The 13,759-nt window shown below is 39.8% G+C and overlaps 2 non-coding genes across 2 annotated transcripts; both read right to left on the reverse strand.

The window, feature by feature from the left end:
- Positions 1-5,170: 5,170 nt before the first annotated feature.
- trnap-agg (transfer RNA proline (anticodon AGG)) lies at positions 5,171-5,242 on the reverse strand. The gene has a single exon. It is a non-coding gene; the product is annotated as a tRNA-Pro (tRNA).
- A 2,654-nt stretch (positions 5,243-7,896) lies between these two features.
- Positions 7,897-7,968, reverse strand: trnap-cgg (transfer RNA proline (anticodon CGG)). The gene has a single exon. It is a non-coding gene; the product is annotated as a tRNA-Pro (tRNA).
- Between the last annotated feature and the right edge of the window lie 5,791 nt (positions 7,969-13,759).

Consider the following 13,759-nt stretch of genomic DNA (forward strand, 5'->3'; position numbering starts at 1 on the left):
GGTCTTCTCTGGAATAGGTGGGAGTACAGGCTTCCTTTCTTCTATTGGCTCAGGAGGGACAGGAAATACTGATGGTTCACTGGCCACATTGGATGTCGGTGCTGAAACACCTTTAGATGTTGGGCAATGTTTTATGGACATGTCAGTGGTTCCTTTACTCTCCAGCTGCCCAGGAACTGTCACTGAGGACACTCTACAAGTCTTTATGCTTTCATCACTGGAAGGTGGTGCAGGCTTCATTCCTTCTTTTACAACAAGGGGAGATGATGGTGCTATCTTCTGTGGTTGACTTGCCATACAGGGAGGTGGTCTCGGTGTTTGATGACTGGAAGATGAAGAGGGCATACAGTATATTTTTGAGAATTCAGGCGTAGCTGCTGTACTGGTCCTCCAGATGGAGAGATGAGATGGAACTGTTGCTTTTGCCAAAGACATCTGTGACGAAGGGATTGGAGGTTGTTGTCTTTCTGTGGTCCTGGTTGTTTCTATCATATTTCTGAAAAACTTATTCTCTGGAAAAGATATAGTTACAAAAATGTTTAAGTTGTGAGTCATAAACAAAAATACACTTATTTCAATACAGTAGTAATTTAATTTATTTAACTATATTATTATTATCAGCCATGTCCTGATCTCCCTGTATTTTTTTGCCTTAACTTTTTAAGTACTCAAGTCTACCAAATACTGGGGGAATCTGTTCCATCAGATGTGTGTGAGATGAACAAGTGAAAAAAACAGCTGAAAAAATATTGTATTGATGTGAGAAGCCTAATGCTAATAATAAGGCTGTGATCAAATTGTTTTAGTTCTCAGTCAGTATTTGGTTGTGATAATTCTTAATAACATAAACTTACCCCAATCCTCTTGGTTGAGGAAGGTGACCTCTTTGGCATCAGCTTCATGGTTAGTGCCTCTATAGTTGACCAGCTCTGTCAAATAATCAGCCAAAAACTTTGGTGTATCAGCTGGTTGTGATAGGATTGTTGCTCTGGTAACACACTCTATCAGGCTCCTCAATCCATATGGAAATAAACCCAGGAATCCATTTTAAACACTAGTAGTCTTACTAAATGAAACGTAAAGGCATAAAGGATAAAGGCTAAAGGTGTAAAGGTGTAAAGGTGTAAAGGTGCGAAGGCGATGTGTGTGTGTATCTAAACTATTTGTTTGCAGTATGCAGTTCTGAGTATACCACTTGCTGTAGAATGTTTATATGATATGAAAGGAACCCAAATTATGATGTCATCTTTTGGTGACATCATCATTGTGAGTGAATTCTCCAGTAACAGACATCCACTACAGGTTCATAACCAAGAAAATAACAAACTTCCAGATGTTAACCCCAGAGGAGAACCCAGCAGTTCCCCAAGGTGAAGGACCAGCAGCACATCTGGCAAATAAATATATCTGCCTGCCACAGTCTGAGGGACTCACAACATCAAAACTACACATCTGTATGATGTTGTTTATTAAACTATTTTATTTCATTATATGGAAATCAAACAATGGGTTGCATCAATATGTGACACTTATTTAATATTCATATCTAATCTACAATAATTTTAATCATCTGCTCTTAGTTCAGACAATTATAGAAAACTGCTATATTGAGGTTTTCAAATGTGGATCATTGAATGGGTATGATATTCACTCAGTCCGTATTTTTGATATCAAGTATGCTGATAGCTCAGCTGGATTCCTCCCTCAGTTCCTTAGTGGAAGTGGTGAGTACATACAATGTTTTAACTATTCGGTCATAATTAAAGTAAAATTGTCAAGACAAAATGGTCCAAGTATATGTCAAACCATTTAATTCATAAAGTATCTATCTATCTATCTATCTATCTATCTATCTATCTATGGATGCAGGTGTTATTCATTACATCCATTCCTTCTTCAGACCAATTGACTGTTAGATGTTTGAAATCCAACTGTCAAGCTAAGACGGCCATAAATACGTAGCCTATTTGTTAAAAAATCAGGAAAGAAAGATCAGGAAGCAAGACAATGTGTGACAGGAAAACTAATGGCTTTTATTATCAAACTCAAACACAGCTAAATCACTGAAAAAGGTAACAAAAAGCGCTGGTTTGCTAATAACTGAGAAACACTAAGCAACCAGGAATCAGAGAACAAAAGAAAACAGGTAATCGGGACACCTAGCACCCTCCTTCACGGAAAGGAGAAGACACACGCAAAGCGTCACACGCACAGCCACACAGTGATCTCGCTGACACACACTGGGCCACTGGCCTCAACCCAGCTCCTCCTCTCCGCTATGACTCCTGCTGCTAATTAGTAAGTGGGTGCAGCTGCGTGCAGCCCATCTCCCCCATTTTGGAGGAGAAGCGGTACCTGGAGAATGAGAGAGAGAGAGAGAGAGAGAGAGAGAGCAGCACACGGTACAACACCACTAGGGTCATAATACTACTCATTAATGCATTTTATTCCTATGCAGATATATTATGTACATAACCTGTTCTTTTCACCAGGAAAACTGTTACATGTGAGAAATTTACAATGATAAGATAAACCAGTCCATAATATAATGTGGATAACACTATTTGACACTGAAGTGTCTCTTGTGAAATACAAGCAGAAGGGTGCATTATTTGGCAGAGGTGATTTTGGGGCTGCTGAGATTTGCATGCCCTATTCTTTTAGCCAAGATGAATGTTACATGTATGAAATTCACATTGATAAGGTAAAACAGCAAAAGCAACTCTGAGAATTTTTATCTGCCCTGACAAACAATCACAAACTGAGGTGAGATGAGTTAGAAAGCTTTCCTCCTCTCCCATCTCTACTCTCTTTACGTGCTCGCGCGCACACACACACACACACACACACACACACACACACACACACACACGCGCACACACACGCACAAACATACACTCCTCCACATATATACTGGATGTTTTTCATCATTAGACACGAGTGCTGAGGATTCAAAACAGAAGCTAATCAAGCTGGACAAGACACCAATCCAAACACTCTGGTAGGTTTAATAAGGGATGTTAAAGGCAAAGTTTTGAAAACTGTTTTTCTCCCAAATGAACACATACGTGGTTAGAGAACACTCACAGTGTACAAGTCAGTGAAACATACATGAGATTCTGTTTTGTTAGAATAAGACATGACCAAAGAGCTCATATACTTTCTCTGCACAACTGTAGATTTGCAATTGAGGGTTTTGCCAAAGAATCATTGTATTATTCCAAATCACGGCTCATACCCCTAGACCAACAAGCCACTTCAGATGGACAATGTACATCAAGAGAAATCTCACAAACCCTGTTGATTTTGCAATGTTTATTTTAATTGTAGCTATCACCACTCGTTAGATCAATGGTGTCCCTGCAATGCAGTAATAAATTTGATGCTTGTACTTTGGAAAATCCATTTTATAGAACAAACCTTTTGCAAAATATCAGTCTTGTTGTGGCTCATTGTCACTCTTCAGACGTCTATAAGTTGTAGGAATTTCACTAAACAGTCCCTCTGAACTTCTCAGACATTTAAATAGTTATTTGATGTCCAAAGAGTTCAAACTCTCCAGTATTAGAATAAAGAATGTAGGAGAAGTATGGTGCTCCATCACTCCAGTTGAGTTCCAGAGACTTATAGGATCCACTCCAAGGTACATTAGTAGTAGTACTTTATTTGTCCCCGTGGGGAAATTGGTTTGCAGCATTATCACAGGCATAAAGAAAAAAAGAAAAAACAACAAACGATAAAGACAGCTTAGGACATACAACATAAAACATTTCCACTTCACGCCTTGCAGCATTATTAAAAACATAATGGCTAAGATGGTCGCACCTGCTGCCCAGACCAGCTGGACAGTAAAGTGCATGATGAACAGCTAAGGTGACTAAACAGAAAAGTGCATTATTTGTTTAAGAGTTTAATGGCTTGTGGTACAAATGAATTTGACCTATTTTTGGTGAATGGGGGCGGACGGTAGCATCGCGCGGATGGCAACAGTTCGAAAGATGAAGCAAGGGGGTGCTGCTGGCAATGCTGTTTGCCTTTCTCAGGGTTCTCTCCCTGTAAATGTGTTTAGTAGTAGGCAGCATGATCCCGAGCAGTTTACTTGCCATTAATACAGTTTTTCTGACCAACTGTTTCTGTGCCTCATTAGCATTACCAAACCAGTAGATGATACAAAAGGTTACAACATTTTCAGTAAAAGCACATTAAAACATTTTCGGCATATTGTTATGTAGATTAAAAGACAGCAATTTCTTGAAAAAATAAATTTTCTGCTTTGTTTTGGTGTTCACGTGATCAGTCCAAGTGTCCCATTTTAGCTTATGGTCAAGAATAATACCAAGGTACTTATATTCCGCGACGGCTTCTATTGGCTCCCCTCTGATGAAAGTAGGTTGTTGGTTTTGGTTTTGGGTCTTTCTAAAGTCTATGGACATCTCCTTAGTTTTGGATGTATTCAGGAGAAGATTGGACTTCTAACAAGGTGCTCCTTCTTCCAGCAGAGTTGCAGAGACTTGCAGAATCAAATCCAAGGCAGATTGAAGTTGTTCTGGTTATATTTCTTCCATTTCCCTGGTATGGCTCCATCAGTGTCATAATCACATTCTCTATCAGACCTTGATATGATGGTCGCATTTCATCCGTGCCCAGGTATGGGAAGCCATTCAGCATGTACTTGGTTTCACGTCTGCAGCTGACCAGAGTTTTATGCCAAATATGTCTGGCTTGTTTGCCATATACTGAGTGAAGCGGCACCGTGCTTTGGTGGAGAACAGCTGTTCATCCACAGTGATGTTTGCTCCAGGCTTGTAACAGGCGCTAATCAGAGTCTACATGTATTTTTCCATTTCCATACCCCATAATCAAAACCCAACTCATTCACTTTACTGGTACTACATGTGATAGTGTGGATGACTGACATTGTTAGCTTCCCTCTGCCCGCCAGCAGCAACATCCTAATCTCTGCTGCTTTTTCCAGTAACGTTAGCATGGTGCCTTTCAATGACTGGCCACTCTGTCTCAATACATGTAACAGTTGTGTAGATTTTAAGAGGCTAGTAGGCTGCAATTCACTACATTTCATACTAAGAGAACAGTTAAAGGGCAAGACATCCAACCCCACCTTTTGTCCGATCACATTGCTAATGGCCATTGCTGTAATATTCCAAACAGTGGGCTCGTCCGGGATTTGAACCCGGGACCTCTCGCACCCTAAGCGAGAATCATACCCCTAGACCAACGAGCCACTTGCTATTGTGCTTTATCTAAAGACAAATATCAAATTCTGAGCTGAGCTTTAAACTACAACACAAACACTGTATAAAGAAACAGTCTTGTGGTTCCTGATCATCTTTCAGATTTCTGAGTTGTTAGCATTTTCACTAAAGACAGATTTCCACTCTGCATACATCTGTTTTGTTTCTGTTTTTCTGCTTTGTTTTAATAACTATGTGGGGCCTAAAGAGAAACAGAATCAGTTAGAAAGACTCATAATGGCCAGTACAATTGAAATCATACTGTTAGAATGAAAGATTATCAGAGAGCTCATAGAGTGGATGTATTTCAGGACACTTTTGATCTCTGTGCATAACTTCACTGCATCGTACCATCGGACTCATCTAGGATTTGAACCTGAGACCGCTCACACCTTAAGCAAGAATCATACCCCTAGACCAACAAGCCTCTTAGAAGTAAGAATTCATCTGAAAACAGGTTTCACAAAACCTGTTAATTCATCAACCCCATAGCAAATTTGGGGAGTCTTGTTGGGGCTCCTCGATACATTTGATTTCTTTTCAGACACTTTATGTCAAGAGAGATCTCACTACCCCTGTTGATTTACACCGATTATTTTCATTGCCATTTACACTCATTATACCATCAAGGACAGCAGTATAACACAGTTGTAAACTTGGTACTTGTACTTGACTTAAGAAAGTTTCACTAGAGAGACTTATCCGCTCAGAACTTCTCAGACATTTAAATAACTGTTTGAGCCCCAAAGAGATAAAACTCTTTAGTTTTAAAATAAAAAAATAAAGAATAGACAAGAAGTATGGCACTCCATTCTTCCAGTAGTTTCAGAGACTTGCAGGAATAACCACCGAAGCAGACCGAAGCTGTTCTGGCAGCACAATAATTTGCTAAGACACTTTATTTTGTTTTCTCCTTTAATTTGTCACCCCTCCATAGATGCTAGTTTGTAGCATCCAAATAATACAACCTGGTTTATCTGGTAGATCTGCTTTGCAATATTTAGACATTTCTTCTAACTTTGACATGTTGTTGTAGCATTCCAAACAATGAGTCATCTAGGATTTAAACCCGGGACTTCTCACACCCTAAGCAAGAATCATACCCCTAGACCAACGAGCCACTTGCTATTGTGCTTTATCTAAAGACAAATATCAAATTCTGAGCTGAGCTTTAAACTACAACACAAACACTGTATAAAGAAACAGTCTTGTGGTTCCTGATCATCTTTCAGATTTCTGAGTTGTTAGCATTTTCACTAAAGACAGATTTCCACTCTGCATACATCTGTTTTGTTTCTGTTTTTCTGCTTTGTTTTAATAACTATGTGGGGCCTAAAGAGAAACAGAATCAGTTAGAAAGACTCATAATGGCCAGTACAATTGAAATCATACTGTTAGAATGAAAGATTATCAGAGAGCTCATAGAGTGGATGTATTTCAGGACACTTTTGATCTCTGTGCATAACTTCACTGCATCGTACCATCGGACTCATCTAGGATTTGAACCTGAGACCGCTCACACCTTAAGCAAGAATCATACCCCTAGACCAACAAGCCTCTTAGAAGTAAGAATTCATCTGAAAACAGGTTTCACAAAACCTGTTAATTCATCAACCCCATAGCAAATTTGGGGAGTCTTGTTGGGGCTCCTCGATACATTTGATTTCTTTTCAGACACTTTATGTCAAGAGAGATCTCACTACCCCTGTTGATTTACACCGATTATTTTCATTGCCATTTACACTCATTATACCATCAAGGACAGCAGTATAACACAGTTGTAAACTTGGTACTTGTACTTGACTTAAGAAAGTTTCACTAGAGAGACTTATCCGCTCAGAACTTCTCAGACATTTAAATAACTGTTTGAGCCCCAAAGAGATAAAACTCTTTAGTTTTAAAATAAAAAAATAAAGAATAGACAAGAAGTATGGCACTCCATTCTTCCAGTAGTTTCAGAGACTTGCAGGAATAACCACCGAAGCAGACCGAAGCTGTTCTGGCAGCACAATAATTTGCTAAGACACTTTATTTTGTTTTCTCCTTTAATTTGTCACCCCTCCATAGATGCTAGTTTGTAGCATCCAAATAATACAACCTGGTTTATCTGGTAGATCTGCTTTGCAATATTTAGACATTTCTTCTAACTTTGACATGTTGTTGTAGCATTCCAAACAATGAGTCATCTAGGATTTAAACCCGGGACTTCTCACACCCTAAGCAAGAATCATACCCCTAGGACAACAAGCTATGGCAAGAAAGATCTCACACAGCAATTGATTTACAGCGATCATTTTCATTGACATTAATACTCATTTAAGCATCAAGGTTGACACTGCATAATAAAGTTGGTGCTTGTACTTTAGTAAAGTAAATCCATTTTATGGAAGAAACCCTTCACAAAAAAGAAGAGTCTTGTTTTGGCCTATGTGAGGCCTAAAGAGTCAATCAGTCCTTAACGAAAGACTAAAAAACATTGTCTAAAAAAGCAGTTAGAAGAGACTCATAATGCGCTCTACAAGTCAGAGGAACAAACATGAGATTCTGTTTTGTTAAGTAACACAATCACCAACTTCAGATGGTAAATCTGCCCTGACATACTTAAGCTCTCATGTAGAGACTTAGCAATTTTAATCCAAACAAAGGGCTCGTCCGGGAGTTGAACCCGGGACCTCTCGCACCCGAAGCGAGAATCATACCCCTAGACCAACGAGCCACGTATGGTTGAAAAACACCGTCAAGAGAAATCTCATAAACCCTGCTTATTACACTAAACTTCTCAGATTGTGATATTCAAATAACTGTTTGAGGCCCAAAGAGAAAAAACTTTCCAGTATTAAAATAAAGAATAGACAAGAAGTATGATACTCCGTCCCTTCACGAGAGCTCCAGAGAGTTGTAGAATCAATGACATGGCAGATTGAAGCTATTCTGGTGGCACGTATACGAATACCTTCCTGAGACAGTTTATGTTGGTTTTTACTTTAATTTATCACTATTTTGTTACATGGGAGGCAATTCACACCAAGGCTGTAATTCACTACATTTCATACTATGAGAACGGTTAAAGGGCAAGACATCCAACCCAACCTTTTGTTGCTAATGGCCATTGCTGTAATAATCCAAACAACAGGCTCATTTGGGATTTGAACCTGGGCCCTCTTCCTCTTGCACTCTAGGTGACAATCATAACTTTATTCCACAACTTGCAGACTTCCTATCACAGATCATGCCTTGTTTTGACAGAGGTTTGATTCTTGGAGACTTTAATATATTTGTGTCTTGATTTCTAACCTTCTCAGCCACTATGATGTTTTTCAAAAAGCTGTTTACATGCACAAAACATAACCAGGATAGGACACTCAAAAAACCCAATTATAAGCAGGTACTAGTGTGCATGTAAATACACTCAGTAAGTCACATTCAATTATCTTACATAAATTAACAATATTAGTAGCAGCATAATCAATTTCAACAATCGGGAATTAGCTAATTGAGATTACTAGTGTCACAGACTACTACTATGCAGAGACTAAACAGACACAAGGGAGGCAAGGGTGATTGAACACAGGTGAAACATGTTAGGGTGGGGCAGACAATCAAATTGGAGGGAAACAGGACAAAGACAAGGAGCAAAAACATGACACACAAGGAAAGAAACTACAAAATAAAACAGGAAATGACGAAACTAATAAACTCCAAACATAATACATAAGCTCAAACATAAATTGACATGCTCAGCTGAAAGAGGCTGAAAGCAGAAAGAACTGCGAGAGGAGTGCAAACTCCTCAGGAAGATGCTGGACCTGATGAAAGGTATTACACATTATATGCAATGAGGTTTTAAGTATTAAAGTATTAAATACTATGTAATTGTAAGGTTCTTTTGCACAATACAGTGCCTATTGGCTTCTGGGTCTGTATGCAGGTTCAAGTTCCACAGTTACAAGTTAAACAGTTATTTCATTGATCATAGAGGCAAGTCAAGCAGCAGCCATAGAAAACTAAACAAACGTATTCTAGCCCACATGCTGGCTCCAACAAGTGGTAATGATTTGCTGTAGCAGTGTTAACAGTTTGACTAAGGGGAGCTAAACACATCACAATTTACAACCTGAACAACGTATGGAGAAACCCTAACCCTAACCCCAATCATTAATTCCATAGGTGTGGTATGTTTAGTAGAATAAAATTGTTTTAAACTGAACAAGTTCTGCTAGTCAACATGCATCCATGTTAGCCTGGCCATCATCCTTGCCATGTTTGTGATGGTGGGGGAAAAGGGGAAGATTTCAATTAAAGTAAAATAAAGTGCATGATTGGCATGGCTAATTTTAAAGTTAGAAATCCTCAGCATCCACCAAAGGACAACATTCGGGAAAAATGAAGCCCATTCAGTGGTTCTTTGAATGAACACTTGAGGCTGGCTCAAAAAAGCAAGTCAATCTGCATGGACTCTCATGTTAAAATATCCAACTTTACAGCAGAAATAAACATGTTTATTCATGTTGTTTGACTTTAGTTTACAGTACAGGTTTCTTCTAATGACCAACATGTAACCCAAAAGTGAAACTGTGTTCAATATAGGCCAAATTAACATATTCTAATAGGTTTTCTTATTTCTGTTTCTCATTATAGTATAATTTGGTGCAATTGTGTCTAAATGTTGTTTATTATGATCTAATATGGATTTTTATGTTGTCTCTTATAACAGCATAATTAAGATGTAGCCTATGGTGTCTAATTAGGGTATAACTATGTTTGTTTATTGTCTAATAAAGACAATATAATTTATAGTTTTATCTAATTTGATGAAAAAAAGCATGGTTTATTACATCGTATTGGTGTACTGTAAAATAAAGTGGGATCAGACTGAAATCCTACTACTTGTCTATAATGCACTAAATGAAGCATCCAGATCCCTCAGGTCATCTGGAAAAGGTTTACTGAGTGTTCAAAATGCTATCAGTATTGATGTCAGTGGTTAGTTGGAAGAACAGACTGTGGTGTGTGTGTTACCACCCACAGCACCACTGAAGAAGGTGGTTGTGTTTATGTCTGGGGCAACATCGGGTTGTGGCCGGCGCAGATAAAACCCATAGTGAGATTCAACAAATAAAGTTTCTTAGCACATAAAATTTCTGTAGGTGAGTGTCCAAATTGTTTTATGAAATTATGCAGTATAAATGAAACTCTGTAATTCATTTTCATTAATTTTTATTGATTTTATTTGGCGATTGATTTTATATAAGGAACTATGGGCTCAAATTAGTGTGATTCCGAGTATCTTAATAAATGTAAGGTTCAAAACTCAACATTCCCCCCTGAGCAAGCACTTGGCAACAGCCGCAAAGAAAAACTTCCTTTTAACGGGAAGAAACCTTGAGGACAACCAGGCTCTGGGTGGTCGGCCTCTGCCTTGATTGGTTGGGTTAAGAGAGACAGAGACAGAGAGGGAAACAGATTGAAAGAGAGAGGGAGAGAGAGAAAGAGGGGGAGTTAGATTGAAAAGGGGGGGGGGTCAGAGTGCAGAGGGGAAAGAGAACATAGCATGATGCTAATACAGTTCCTCATACTGCCCACCAGGTACCCATAAGCCCAGGAAGGGGGTCCCACAGGACCACACAAGAGGAGACGCCTTACCTAGAGTGTTAGATACCTGGTGGGCAGCATGAGGGACTATTTTAGCATCATGCTAGGTTATCTCCTTCTGCACTTTGTCTTTCTCTCTCTCTCCCTGACATGACTGCATTTATTTAGCTACTCAGAATCACAAGTTTGGCAATATCATTACATCCCATAGTGATTTTTTATTCTACATGATAGATTGGTGTGGCCCACGGTTCAGGATTTTACCTGTAAATTCTTATACCTTATGATGTCGACAGTGTGTGCTAAATGTGGGCAAGTGTACCTAGTATGTGTAACATTCAAACCCAAATTGTTCTTACCCTTTGCTACACAACCTTCTCCACTCCCTACTGTCCTGTGTACCACAGGCCTTCCCCTAGCCCTGTCAATCCACAGAACCCTGCTCCTCTCTGGTACCTTGTTTACATTAACCCATTCTTTGGTACTCTCTGGTTCTGGAACGTTGGGTGTTGTACACCGTTTTGTGGTTGTCTCTGGTCCTGGGACCTTAGGTGTTGTCGGCCGTTTCGTGGTTGTCTCTGGTCCTGGGACCTTAGGTTTCTTTGTCTGAATCACAATACTCTCTGGTCCTGTGGCTTTAGGTGTTGTAATCTGCGTCCTGGTACTCTCTGGTTGTGAGACCTTAGGTTTTTTTGTCTGTGTCACAGTAATCTCTGGTCCAAAGACAATAACTGTCTTAGGCTGTATCATGGTACCTTCTGGTTCTGGGACCTTAGGTGTTGTCAGTCGTGTCCTGCTCCTCACAGGTCCTGGGACCTTTGGTTTTGTAGGCTCTGTTGTGGTGCTCTCTGGTCCTGGGACATGTGCTGTCATACGTCGTGTCCTGGTCCTCTCTGGTCCTAGGACCTTAGGTTTTGTAGGCTTTGTTGTGGTACTCTCTGGTCCTGCGGCCGTAGGCGTTGTAATCAGTTTCCTGGTACTGTCTGGTCGTGAAACCTTAGGTTTTTTTATCTGTTTCACAGTAATCTCTGGTCCAAAGACAATAACTGTCTTAGGCTGTGTCGTGGTACCTTCTGGTTCTGGGACCTTAGGTGTTGTCAGTCGTGTCCTGCTCCTCACAGGTCCTGGGACCTTTGGTTTTGTAGGCTTTGTCGTGGTACTCTCTGGTCCTAAGGCCTTAGGCGTTGTAATCCGTGTCCTGGTACTATCTGGTCGTGAGACCTTAGTTTTTTTTGTCCGTTTCACAGTAATCTCTGGTCCAAAGACAATAACTGTCTTAGGCTGTGTCGTGGTACCTTCTGGTTCTGGGACCTTAGGTGTTGTCAGTCGTGTCCTGCTCCTCACAGGTCCTGGGACCTTCGGTTTTGTAGGCTCTGTAGTGGTGATCTCTGGTCCTGGGACATGTGCTGTCATACGTCGTGTCCTAGTCCTCTCTGGTCCTGGGACCTTAGGTTTCGTAGGCTGGGTCATCGTACTCTCTGGTCCTGGGACCTTAGGTTTTGTAGGCTGTGTTGTTGTACTGTCTGGTCCTGGGACCTTAGGTTTTCTAGGCTGTGTCTTGGTCCCCTCTGGTCTTGGGACCTTAGATTTTGTAGGCTGCGTCGTCATACTCTCTGGTCCTGGGACCTTAGGTTTTGTAGGCTGTGTCATCGTACTCTTTGGTCCTGGGACCTTAGGTTTTGTAGGGCGTGTTGTGGTACTCTCTGGTCCCAGGAGCTTAACTGTCGTGGTGCACTCTTGTCCCGGTCCCTGAGGATTAGTAGTGCCCTTTGGCCTGGGTACACTGAGTTTGGTCTTCCGTGGAATAGATGGGAATAAAGGCTTCCGTGCTACTATTGGCTCAGGAGGGACAGGAAATGCTGATGATTTAATGGCCACATTGGATTTCGGTGATGAAACACCTTTAGATGTTGGGCAATGTTTTCTGGACATGTCAGTGGTTCCTTTACTCTCCAGCCGCCTAGGAACCCTCACTGAGGACACTGTATGTGTCTTTATGCTTCCATCACAGGGAATAGGTGCAGTCTTCATTCCTCCTTTTACAACAAGGGGAGTTGATGGTGCTATCTTCTGTGGTTGTCTTGCAATACGGGGAGGTGGTCTCAGTGTTTGATGACTGGAAGATGAAGAAGGCTTACAGCCTGAGAATTTAAGCCTAGCTGCTGTTCTGGTCCTCCCCTGAGATGGAACTGTTGCTTTTGCCATAGACGTCTGTGACAAAGGGATTGGAGGTTGTTGTCTTTCTGTGGTCCTGGTTGTTTCTATCATATTTCTGAAAAACTTTTTCTCTGGAAAAGATATAGTTACAAAAATATGTGTAAGTTGTGAGTCACAAACAAAAAATACACTTATTTCAATACAGTAGTAATTTAATTTATTTAACTCTTTATTATTATCAGCCATGTCCTGATCTCTCTGTGTGTATATATATATATATATATAATATATATATATATATATATATATATGTATATATATATATATATTATATATATATATATATATATATATATATATATATATTATATATATATATATATATATTATATATATATATATATATGTATATATATATACACAGTTTTTGCCTTAACTTCTAATTCAAGGACTCAAGTCTACTAAATGCTTGGGGAATGTGTTCCATCATATGTGTGTGAGATGGACAAGTGAAAAAAACAGCTGAAAAAATATTGTATTGATGTGAGAAGCCTAATGCTAATAATAAGGCTGTGATCAAATTGTTTTAGTTCTCAGTCAGTATTTGGTTGTGAAAATCATAACATAAACTTACCCCTCTCCTCTTGGTTGAGGAAGGTGACCTCTTTGGCATCAGCTTCATGGTTAGCGCCTCTATAGTTGACCAGCTCTGTCAAATAATCAGCCAAAAACTTTGGTATATCAGCTGGTTGTGATAG

The sequence above is a fragment of the Seriola aureovittata genome, chromosome 2 (genome assembly GCF_021018895.1).
Source record: "Seriola aureovittata isolate HTS-2021-v1 ecotype China chromosome 2, ASM2101889v1, whole genome shotgun sequence".
NCBI lineage: Eukaryota > Metazoa > Chordata > Actinopteri > Carangiformes > Carangidae > Seriola > Seriola aureovittata.